The sequence below is a fragment of the Tyto alba genome, unplaced genomic scaffold (genome assembly GCF_018691265.1).
Source record: "Tyto alba isolate M040663 unplaced genomic scaffold, T.alba_DEE_v4.0 Super-Scaffold_2, whole genome shotgun sequence".
NCBI lineage: Eukaryota > Metazoa > Chordata > Aves > Strigiformes > Tytonidae > Tyto > Tyto alba.
In genome coordinates this window covers 22,475,259-22,487,414 of record NW_024881282.1, presented here as the reverse complement: position 1 = coordinate 22,487,414, position 12,156 = coordinate 22,475,259, and the positions used below count along the sequence as shown (strand labels likewise).

At 40.9% G+C, this 12,156-nt stretch overlaps 1 protein-coding gene across 6 annotated transcripts in view; it reads left to right on the top strand.

Annotated features, from left to right (window-relative positions):
• The window catches only part of LNX2 (ligand of numb-protein X 2), a 59,714-nt gene that overhangs the window by 13,151 nt on the left and 34,407 nt on the right, over positions 1–12,156 (top strand). Inside the window, exon 1 of one of the 6 annotated variants that reach the window (XM_032991040.2) lies at positions 4,317–4,363. The exons of the other annotated variants lie outside the window; for them this stretch is intronic. The gene's annotated coding sequence lies outside the window, so the exon portion shown is untranslated. Of the gene's footprint in view, positions 1–4,316; positions 4,364–12,156 lie in introns of those variants that run through there. 6 annotated transcript variants of the gene reach the window in all.

Below are 12,156 nucleotides of genomic sequence, written 5' to 3'. Positions count from 1 at the left end.
ACTGAGCAGTCCAGATTGTTTTGGAAGCTGCAGGCAGCTGAGTGATATATTACAATTTAAGCAATATATTTTCTGCAACATTTAGAAGCAGAAAATCTAAACCATTTTCACAGGGTGGATGCATCCTGGAAACATGCAGCAGTCATCATGATTAACCATTGGAAAACAGCTTTTTGTGTTCAGTCCTGCAGTAAGATGCCTAAGAGTCTGTCAAGGAAGGATATGGAAGGGAGTATTTACAAGGAACCCAAAGGTGCTGTTGCTGGGGTTTGGGACACAGGTGTTACCTGGACCTGCTGGTTCTGATGTGAATGCTCTTGAAGAGTTAACGTGTAAAAAGCTGGGAAGACTGTATTTGAAAGAAAAAAAAAAAAAAAGAGTTACAAAAATTACAAGAGGCTGCTTTATGATATTTATTCAAGAACGCTTCTTTCCTCATCTAATTGGTAAATAAACCGTAATGCATAAAGTAATGGGAGGTTTCATCATTTTAAAGAGATGTTTACATATCTGGTGGCACTGCTGACAGGCAGCTAATACAGCTAGGTAGGCCTGGTAATGGTTTGCTATGGACTAAGTAAATATCATAAACACTTAAGAATGGGAAACTCTCAGGATCAGTAAACATGACTAGCTAATACCAGTAAGTAAAGATTTAACCATTGCATGCAAAATTGCGGAAATGTGTATTTAATGTGTACACGCAAACTAATGGCTTCAGCTAGATTCATCGTACAGTGGTGCTGGCACTTAATGGTACAATTTCTATTAAGAAATGCTTTTCCTGTAGTAGGTGGGCAGGGAGCCAATGCTACGTAAAGTCATTGATGTCATCCCAGAGCTGCTGATGGGGGGGACACGTGGGACCAGGGACCCAGAGATCGATGTACGAGGCAGCCGCATCCGTCCCTGCATGCCGCTGCCGTGTCGGACCACTGAGGTTCATTTTATTGTATGTTTTTGAGTCCTGTAAGGAAAGCCTTTTAGTTTGGAGATCAACTTTCCAGTGGAGACTGCTGTGTTTGAAGAATCTCTCCAGTCCGTTATTTTAAATACATAACCCAAAGCAGGTATAAATGAATGCTCTTAGTGTGTCCATTAGACAGTTCATAAATTCAGATGTTGCTCAGTTTCATGTTCAATCAAATAGACTTTGATGATTGTAATGTAGCAGCACAAAGGCATGTTGAGTTTTGTGAATGCAACAAGGAATATTAATTCAGTTCAGCTTTATCTGTGAAAAGTCCAATGAAAAAAATGAGGGAGAGCCTTTCACGTATTTTGTTACATTGTTTTCCTACCGTGGTAAAAGTTGCTTCTCTTCAGCTTTAACAAAAGATTTAGTAGCTGAAAAGAATCTTTAACCACATGAAGGAAAAGGATGAGAAATTGCAGGATGAGTTTACAGGATTGTCAACAGAAATATTTCATGGGGTTTACAGAGGATCCCTTTGTATGAAAGTGGGAGAACTACAGATATAAACTAAGTGCCTACATGAGGCGATAGTTTGTTTGAAGTGGCTTACCAATAAAATTGGATTTTTTTCCTCCTAGCTCCTCTGTGTTTTTGAAGAGGGCATGGAAAAAGCCCATCAAAAGAGTTCATAAAGGTTAAGACCTTTATGATTGTCAGTGACTTTGAGTTTCTTGGGTAAAGGCAGGGGCAGTACATTGTTCTGTCACACCTTACAAAGTTAAAAATGTCATGAGTTCAAAGCGTGTTTCCTCATATTTATGCACAACATGGAACAGCACAATTGCTCAGCTAAATAAACAGGACATTTTCAATTATAAGGTGCCATTACCTTTGTGTGTTCTTGTCATTTATGACATCAGTGGGTGGTTAATTAAATTGCTCCTTTGGACTCTTCTGAAGGCTGTGTATTAATTATATTTTAGTGGTGGTGTGCACATTTCTCAACTTTTTAATGAGGGTAAAAGTTGTTTACCTCTTCCTTCAGAAATACATATTTTTTTTTCTTGAGGTTAGTATAATATGGGGTTTTGTGGTGGGTTTTCTTTCTGTCCAGTAAAATCTCATTATTCAGCTGCTCACTGCAATCATGTGGCATGCTTAGTTGAAATAAAATCTTAAAATTTTAATTTTCTTGCTGCAAAGCACTGCTAAAACTGCGGAGTCTGCGTGTTAAACCCCATGTTGATGGAGGGAATAGGTTCATCACTCAGGAGAACATGCTTCCTTCAGCCATTCAGGCCTTCTGAAGACATGGCTCCTGAAGGTGATTTTGGGGCTGAAACGCAGAATTTTGGTTTAGCCTGTTGGCTGAGCAGGCATATCCTGGTTGTCCTCCTCCGCCTTCATTGGTAGCAAGAGCAGTGCTGGTGTTTGGGACTTTGGAGGGAACCTTGCGGCGGCGGGCCTGGGCTGTGGAGCGACTTTCGTGCGTCAGGGTGAGGGCTCTGCTGTTACCCCCTTCCTTTGCTGTGTGGCATTTCACCATGCCGTTCCACAGTACAGCCAAGATCCCGATGTTAAAAATCTTGGTGTCTTATCAAATCCCATTTCCAGCCATGACTTTATTTTAATTAATGACACTTGAGTGCTAAAGGAAGCCCACGTAGAGGTAGCATTGGTGTGTTGACAGAGGAATGCTGTAGCCAGGATTGGTTTATATTTGTTCTCCAGATGAAATGGTTTATTAAAGGCAAATGCTCGAATCCAAAGAAAACGACCTTAGCCTAGTGTAAATACCATTGACATCATCATTTTAGTGCTGCTGGAAATGTTTCTAGCAGAGGTCAAAAGTTTCCATAGTGTTCTCTAGGTCTCTGAAATACCATTGCAGGTTTTATCTCACAGGAAGGAGCAGAATGGCCCTCGCTTCTGATCAGACAATTTAGTTAACTGATCTAGAAGCCTCCCCCAGGGGTGATGTCTCATCTAGGCCATTCAGCTCTCCTGTGAACCAGAAGGAGATCAGTCCTCCTTGTTACGCTATTTATCCAAGCCTGTTTGTTTAAGACCATGGCAAGCCAAGAAGAGTCAAGAAAAACAGTTTGGGTACTTTCTTCAATGGGGAATTTACCTTGCAATCGTGTTTTCTCAAGTGGAGGGTGGTGTAAAGACCACCCTGAAGTCTTCTGAAGGATCCTCTGAGACCTCAAACTGAACCCTTCACCACTGGAGCATACTTCTCTACTGTTGATTTATGGTGGTGTTTGTAGGCTTAGGGGGGTTTTCCATCCCCTTCATGGAACTGAGGAGGTGAGGGGAGAGGATGGTTTGAGGGATATGGTGGTTATCACATTTAGCTGGCTGTAGACTCTCCTACGTGTCATTTGTATTATGTCCGGTATAATGGGAAAATGATACTTAAGTATTCAATTTGGAAATGGAGTTATTGAAGTCCAACATACTGGACTTTATAAAAGCTGCTGTGGAAGATAGTGGTTTGTAGTTTTTGAGTCTGCAAATATGCGGTATATTTAGTATTCAAAAAGCCAGGACGTTAGTTAATTTGAAGGAAAAACAGAATACTTTTTAAATTTAATTGACAAAGTAATTTCAGGATATAAAACTGACTTTCTGCACTGAATACTAGTCTAGTATTGAACTACTGAATTATACAACTGTACAGAATCTGAGACTTTTTCAGAAAGTGTGTGCAGTTTTGAGAACAGTTTCAACATTTCATTTTAATTTTCTTTTTGAAAAAGCAGAATTTGCTCAGATAGAGGAGGAGGGGAAAGAAAAATAACATTATATAATCCAATTTGTTGTTTCTCTTGCTTTACATAATATTCACAGAACGTGGAAAGCATGACAGAGACTCAAAATGTCCTGTACATATTGTAGAGCGACTGTATATGTGGAGTTATTGTAAGTATTCCTGCGTATGTGATACCCACACATGCTCGCGGGGTGTGCTTACAAAACTGTGATGCGCTAGATGTAGTAGCACCGTTTCATTATGCATTCATGAGAAATTGCTGGCGACATTTTAGCCTGCTGTTAATTTTAATGTTAGGTTTAGGATTTGAAAAGGACACGGTGTCAGAGAGCGCCTGCAGATCTTTTACACTGGCTTCTGCTTTGGTTAGTATTTACTGAGTCACAGCTATTAGGGTTTCACTCGTATTTGTTAGGCGATTAGATGAATTTACTGCTTTAAGTAAATCAAACCCCAAGAGCTGCTTAGTAGTTATAGGAGGGGCTGGTCCTGTTTTAATTACCCACCGGTGAATTAATTTGTGTATACCAGCGTGCTGACAACCTTTTTCCTTGAAGTTCCCTGTTGTCATGTGATATCCCCTCCTCCGGGAGAACAACAGTATTTTCTTCTTTTCCTTTATGTTGGGCAGGTATGCTGTGCTCCCTCCTCGCCTCTGCTGGGATGAAAGGGTAAGAAATGTAGGCTAAAAAGGTGATGAGGGGAAGGGGCTGTCGTGCTCTGTGTTGCAGGTTTTGTAACAGATCCTCGGTGCCAGCTGCCGAGGGATTGTACCTGGGTGTTTCCAGGGCTTCACTCGGCGTTTTAAAGATGCTTTTCTTCAGAGTCTGGGTGCCGAGTGCTAAATTGCAGGTTAGACCCTATGATGAGAATTACAAACAAGAAATGAAGGGAATGCTTTTGATTCGGCTTGTTTCAAATGCATAGACTATTCTAACCCAAAGTGTGAAGTGAGTCTCTCTTGAATTAGATGTTTTGGGCTTTTTGTTTAATTTCTCTTTTTTTGTATTTCTCTTTCAGAGGGTTTTTCCTAAATTATATGGTTCTCTGATGTGTTGTATTTAACAGGTTGGTGCTTTGCAAAATGTTGTGGTCAGGAATCTAAATTTCACTTGCATGAATACAAAGGCTCTTTCTGGTGATTTTCATGTAGGTATATGAATTTTTAAAGATTAAAAAATTTTAGCTTTGCTCAGTTGTAAAATTCAAGTTTAAAAACACATTTCATGAATTACATGAGATTTCTGACATCTTTGTAGTCAGAAGGTGAGAAAGAAGGAAAAGTGAAATAAAAGGAAATACTGATGCTGATATAAGCGGAGGTCAGTGTACGTTCTGGCTGAAATTAAACCAACGTCCTCCTTTCTCACGGCTATTTCTATTATTTATAAATGCATGAGATGTGTATCGAGAGGGTGGCTGGGAAGTAAGCTCTTAAATGCGAAAGCTCTTTGGTCTCCTAGGATACGTGTGTAGTAATAGTTGTACAGTTATCCATAAGGTTTTCCGATAGGCAAAACCTAGTAAACTTACAGATAGCCTTTATAACCACGTTGCAAAAAAGGCTTCTCATTTCATTGTGCAGTGTGTGCAAACTTTGAGTAACACAAGTCCTCTGGTTAAGACTTTTTTAAAAACAAAAAGGGATGATATACTTTTGAAAAACAGAATGAGAAACAGAAGATGATTTCATCCATTTTCTCCTTCTTTTTACTAAATCTGTTTGCTTTCAGGACTTCTTGGTAGCCAAAATAAAGGTTAAGAGCTCTAGTGTGTTAGTATTTTAAAATAACTGTATTTAATGTTTTCAAGTGGTTATGTTTGTCCCAGAAGCCTTATTCCTGTTTCACGGTTTTACCAGGATTTGGGGAGGAGAAGGAGTAAAAGAGAAAAATGGGAGAGCAAGTGAGGCATCGGGTCTGGCTGTTAGGAGGTTTTTTTTTAATTGACGATTTGAAATTGTTGGTGAGGTTCAGTGGTTGTGTTTGTGCATTTTCTTACCCTAAGCACTCTGTGTACCAACGTTTACGATAATTATTTGGGACAAGGTTTTATAGCTACTTCATTGCATGCTTTGACCCCCAACTTGCAGCTAAATAGGAATCTCTGAGCCAAAACGTCCCCTCAGTTACATTCACAAATCTGAAGGGAGTCAGGAGGGCAGTGGAGAACGTGAGTCTCCAGCCAACTGGAGGCCCAGCAGATGTGCTGTTCTCCAAATCCAATATCCAAAAAAAAAAAAATTCCATCTTCTGTTGCATATGGGAAAGGTGCAGTGATTTATTTTCATTTACTTAGTGAAAAGAAAAAAACCCCAAGACTCTTTGTAAACCCTTTTAACTTTATATTTACTTCCATTTGGTGGTAGGGGTTGACTGAAGCTAAAGCAACACAACAAAATAAGTGTCAGTTCAGAATTTAACCTTACTGAAACTTCATATTCAGCTAAACCGGTTTGTATGGACAAGCAGTAAATCCAAGTTCATATATTTCCAGTTCTGGAGTTTATAAAGGGAAATATATGCAAATTACTCCTTTAAGCCAAAGTATGCTATATTATTGCAGTAGCTTCCTAGTGTAACTTCTCAATTTGGTGAAAAATTTTACCTTTTCCATCTTCATGTTCAGCTAGGATGGCCTTTTCAGGACTCCTTCCTTCTCCCTACATGTTTTCTTTACATTCACTCAATATACGGAGGCAGACTAGTTGCCTGGGATTTCATTTATTGTTTCTATGTTCTGATCCCATATGACTGACAATAAGAGACAGTATTGCTTGTCGTTGAGTATGCTACTTTTAAAATAACATGTCTCCTTTGAATTAAAATCTCGTCATGTTCTTGACTGCACTTCTGGTTTTCAGATTGCACACAGAAAGGACAGGATGGAGGCTTTTAATTACCCTGCTTGCCCACCTCCTGGTTCATTACATTGGATTTATTAGCTTTTTAACTCAAAATCAGTGAAAATCAAGGCTGTTTCTTACTGCAGTATTAAACAGTTCTTTACAGATATGTGAAAAGTTGTTTTTCTGAGCCAGATGTCTGTGCCTGGCTGAAAACTAATAACTATAGAGCAGACTGGTTTTCTGTGTGTGTGGATTCCCTCATACTCCTTTTTGATGCAGAAGGGACACCTCAGGATAAAGTGTGCACTCATTTTCTAGGTATTCCTTAGTTTTTTAGAGACTCTGCCAGGTGAAGATGACTTGCAGCATAGTTTCTTTGACCCACTAGACCCTGTTCCTGTGAGCCACTGGACTGCTCTGAACAGTAAGTTTGAGCATTTTCTTACAAGACCTGGATTTTATGAACTGGCAGTTTGCAGGTGAGCTTCTGACTAATTCCTTGAATCCCTGTTGTTACTGATAAGAGCAGAGAATCTTAGAAGTACGTTATTTCCAAATACTTCGTTGCATATCAGTGCCATTGCATAAAGCTAACCTGGTCTTACCAACACTGCTGCTCCTTATGTACAAAGGGTAGGCAGGCATCTACAGCAGCACTGGACCTGGCGTAGCATTTCTGGGGTCTCATCATCTTTGTGCACAGCACTGTTCCCTTTTCATGAAAAAGAGATATATTCCATGGGAATATGAGTGTTTATCTCGGAGACATCATCATCTTTTGGGTTCATTTGCGCAGCTCCCAGTACAGTAGGAGCATTGTCTATGATGTTTTTTTCTGGCTCTTGGACAATATAGCAATTAAAAAAATAGGTTTATAAAGTTTAAAAAATGTTTCACCTAAGTATCTGGCATAAACATGTGAAAGTGTTTAGCATGGGATATGAGTGAAAAAAAAAAATAAGTAGTATGGAAATAAATGGGAGTTTGAATCTTTTATGTCTGTGAACCTAACCTAACTTGTTGAGAAGTGCTTGGTTTGGGAAAATGAGCACTGTGGTTAGGGAGTGCAAAGATGATGGGCATTCTGGAGGCTGAATCGTCTGCCTCTTAAAGACCTTCTTCCAAAAGCAATGCTAATGAAGTAATATCCTTCAAAGCAAGACTGGTATTTTAAGAGCTAGCTCTTAAGGGTTGAATACATAGAATAAATGAGGAAGTGAAAATTGTATCATCCCCCACATAATCTCAAATGCAAAATTTCACCGTGCTGAGGAGAGATTGGACAGGGAGGAGGAGGAGGAAAAGGTTGGCTTCTTCCCAATGTAGCATGCTTCTCTCAGCCTCTGTTGCTGGAACCATTTTGACCACGAATACAGAAAAGTGGTGCCTGAAGTTAGGAATCTGAACGTCCTACCTGATGGGGCTTTTCAGCACATCACCACTCCTTTTCCACTCTCTCTAAAGTGTAGTGATCCAAAATGTCCTGATGACGTGAGTAAATGTCTTCTATATGTTTTGCAAATTCATGATTAAGTATCTGAGAACTGAAGTGCATTTTCTTCCATAATTCTAGGCCTTTGTTTCTTTAACATCTCAGTTTTTGTTTGCTAGATGAGTGTAACGGTCGGAGCCCTGATACTTCCCCACCCCAGCAAACTTCTCCTGACTTCTCCCACTATTTACTGTAGGACAAGTAGCCTTCTCTGAGCATTTAACCCTCTTCTACTTTTATTGGGCAGTTTTATTCTAGTTTATGTGTAGATACATTGATGTATGTTACATATAATTTCTGCATACAGCTACCAGTTTGATGGTTTACATAGGTGCTACCACTTACGTGTCTTTAGTGTCATTTTTTTTTCTTTGATTTTATTTTAATTCGTACTACTCACTTAGAAGGTGATGATTTTAATTTGTCTGCTTTTGTTTAGGAATCTTATTTTTTTAAACAAAGAGAATGAGACTACTGAGGAAAGTGGTCAGAAATGCTGTAACAGCAGTTCAGTGCTTACTCCTCCACATTATTCATTCTGCAAGGGGAGGCAGAAGATTGCTGCTTAATATTAAGCCCCTGTCACTCATTTGAGAATACGTACCAGGACCTGTTGGCCTATTGTGTGTTACTATGCATCTTTGCTAATATTTTCACTTGAATCTTGAAGGACTGTTTTTCAGCCGTGCTCCTACTGAAGTAGTTTCTTTCTGGGAGCACTAAGAGGATTCAGGGGACACGCTGCAGCAGCCAAACTTTGCACATCAGGCAGATAAATAACTGTACTCTAAAAGCCTCTCTATCTAATAGGTCCTGAAATTCTATTTTTTAAATATATATACATGTAGGTATGTATATATATATTTAACGTGAAGTCAGCCAAGCTAATAGGGAAAATAATTAAACAACTAGCAGTTAGGAGATAGATAAAAGTTTTAGGAAAAATGTTTGGGGTTTTTTTCTGAGGTTTTTTTATTCAACATATGTTGTCTCCAGTCTTTCTTGGTGGCTCTGAAATTATAAGGGCTGAAGTGGAGAATATGATTCCTACAGCTGGACTGAAAACAAATCCAGTGCTGTCTTTTGCTTCCATTTTCTTTGTCAAATCTGTATAACCAGACTTGACTTTACATAGTCAACTCAGGGTCCACTTCCCTCTCTGAATCCTGTCTGGAGGCCCCAGATCAAGTACTAATCTACTGTATATGTAAAGACCTCTTTGCATACAAAGTATTTAAATGTTTTTTATTTAAGATACTTGTATATTTAAGACTACAGCTTCGAGATCTAACATGTTCTTGTAATGTAAATCCTGGTGATGCACGGAGTCATTTATTTTCAGTATCTGTGTACAGAGTATGTCTATCTGAGGTATGGTACATGTACACATAGAGAGTGTAAGCAGAAGATCTCAGTGTAGAGTTTTTATTTTCTGGCAAGTGTCCTACAAAATAATATGGGGGTATTCTGTATAAATATAAAAGAGCATGAGGACAGGTCGTGCTCTGCCTTTCCTGGGTGCTCAGAGCTGGGTCAGGCAGCTGGCTCTGAAAATAACCTTTTTACATGGATCAGAAGGAAAGTCCTCCCTGGAAATAAGGTGGAAATTAAGTTATGTACAGCGGCAAAGCAAAATATCTCCAGCAGAAGGTAGGGAGAGGTACAGCCGTCACCCTAAAGCATGAAGACTCAAAGAATTTGTCTTTATCGTGGAGTTAATTGAAGTGACAGCTAACGGATGGCATCCTAACGTCATTCCCAGGCACAGGTAGGGACTGCTCATGCATGGCAGTGCTTTCAGGACAAGTCACTTGCCGGGGGGTGGCTGGAGCCAGCACAGCTTTCCCTGCTCCCTGGTCGCGCTGGGCTGCAGACCGAGTGGGGTGGTTTCGCAGGCGAACCAGCCGCTCTGCGTGCGGTGCCCCTGTTCATGAGCACGTCGTGTCTCCTGGCTAATTTGGCCCCTGTTCATGAGCACGTCGTGTCTCCTGGCTAATTTGGCCCCTGTTCATGAGCACGTCGTGTCTCCTGGCTAATTTGGCCCCTGTTCATGAGCACGTCATATCTCCTGGCTAATTTGGCCTGCGTGTAGGCAGCCTGGCTTAACCGCTTTTTTGACTGTGGGCTTAAGAAGGCTTTTATTTTCTTCTTTTTTTTGGAGAGTTCTGATGTGGTGATAATTGTTTTCTTTCATTAGGAAGAAAATACGCAGTCTCTAGGCAGGGCAGACCGGTTTAGGGGGTTGCCTTAGCTCTTCAAGTGATGCTTCTGAGCTGCAGGGGTGCTGTTTGGCAGGGTGAGGCTGGAGGCTGAAGCTGCACACCTTCTGTCTAGACCTTCTTGTGCACTCCTCCCATACTTTAAGGTGTCTTCCTCTGGCTGTGAGTTGCCATGAGTTCCCTGCGGCCGATGGGCACTTGCTTTCACAGAGGACTCGGCCTGCTTTCCTGCAGAGCAAGGGCAGAGTGTGGCTTACCATTTATCTGAACTGTCTCTAAAGCGTGTCCTCATGACTCTGTTTTGCACAGATCTTAAAAATCCTTGCTTTGAGAGAGGCTCTTCTTTTTTTGTTAGGGGATAGCTTCATTTTTTTTCATGATGTGGCTGAGCTACAGAACTGCTTAGTAACAGCATAGTTTACTTTTCAAAATAGCTTTCCCCCATCACTTGGGTTGTGGTTGATGGGGGAAACCAGCTGTAACACATTACACAAGGTGGCATATGCCTGGAGGAAGAGATGGAGCTGGCTGGTGTTTCTCCCTGAAAATAGTTAGTCCTGCAATTTAACTACCCGGAAAGTTCTTTTATCCTTCTTTCCATCCCTCCACCCCCAGCTTCTCTTTGTCATCAAAGCCATTTTGTGTTTAATACAAGTGTTGTCTCCCTGAATTTTCTCCATGCACACCTGCAGGGCTGGGGGGCTGGTTATACAGAAGAGCAGAAAGAGGTAACATAGCTCACGGCTTCCTTCTTTATTTTCTTTTAATCACTTCAGCTTCTTGAAATTTGAATTAATCAAATCAAATTCTCTCTGTGCATACCTAGGAACCAGCTACATTTAATCTAGTTAAGTGTTTTCTGTTCATCCACGAAAGTCCCCATTTCAGGGCAAAGTGCGCAGGCGAGGGCTTTTCAGAAGGTTTAGCATCTTGATGGACAGATTTCTGCTGCCTTCATCTCTCCAAACAGAAAGGGTGTCACATATGGCAAGGGCTGGTGGACAGATTGCACTGCAGAAAATAACTATGGTGGATAAGCAAATGTATTATTCTTTCTTGCCTTTCTCTTCTGCTCTGTCAGTGAAAAGAAAGCCTCACTAATTCTCTCCTTGCAGTGGATTTTTGACCGTTGGGGTACTTTCCTTCCACTGTCTATAAAACTCCACACGTTACAAGAGCAGTAATGAGATGCTGCTTTCATTATGTTTTTTGCACTAGGAAAGAAATTTGTCTTTGGCTCTACCAGCAGGTAAGTGTGGGTTATTTTCACTTTCATTTCACTTTCCTGCTTTTTTTTTTTTTTTTTTTTTTTCACTGCTTCAAAATCCCAGAAGGGATTTAGGAGCTTGAAGGAGGTTTTGTGCAGAATTTTTGATACGCTCAGGCCTAAAAGTTGCCAAGCTGCTTTGTTGTTGGGCAACCTGGGAGCATCTCGAGCTCCCAGGCACTTGTCCCACATTTGGTGGTTTCTGCAGTGGGGTGGCTTCTGACACCAAGCAGGGTTAGCCTGCAGAAACAGGTTCCACTTATCAGAAAGTCAGATGTAGCCACAGAAAATGTATCTTCCAAATAGTAAAGGTGGCCACACCTTTTCTTGTGAAACAGGCTGGCAGAGAAGGGCAAATATTTGTGAGCAAGACTTCAAGTAAAGTGGGCAGCAGAGGCTGCCATGCCTGCAGAGGAGAGGGTGCAAGTTCAAGTCCTTTCTCCTCCGAGGGGGTTCAAGGTTCCTGCAGGCCAGGAGAGTGACCTGGTCATCCAAACCTGGGTGGCTCTTGTCTAGCTTGGCTTGTGTGTCGTCTCCCTTTTTCAGCACTCCTCTTGTTCAGTTAGGAACACGCAAAATGTAATCTGTAGATGCGCAGATGTATCTTCACTCCAGATGCATACTTTTGTCTCCTTTTC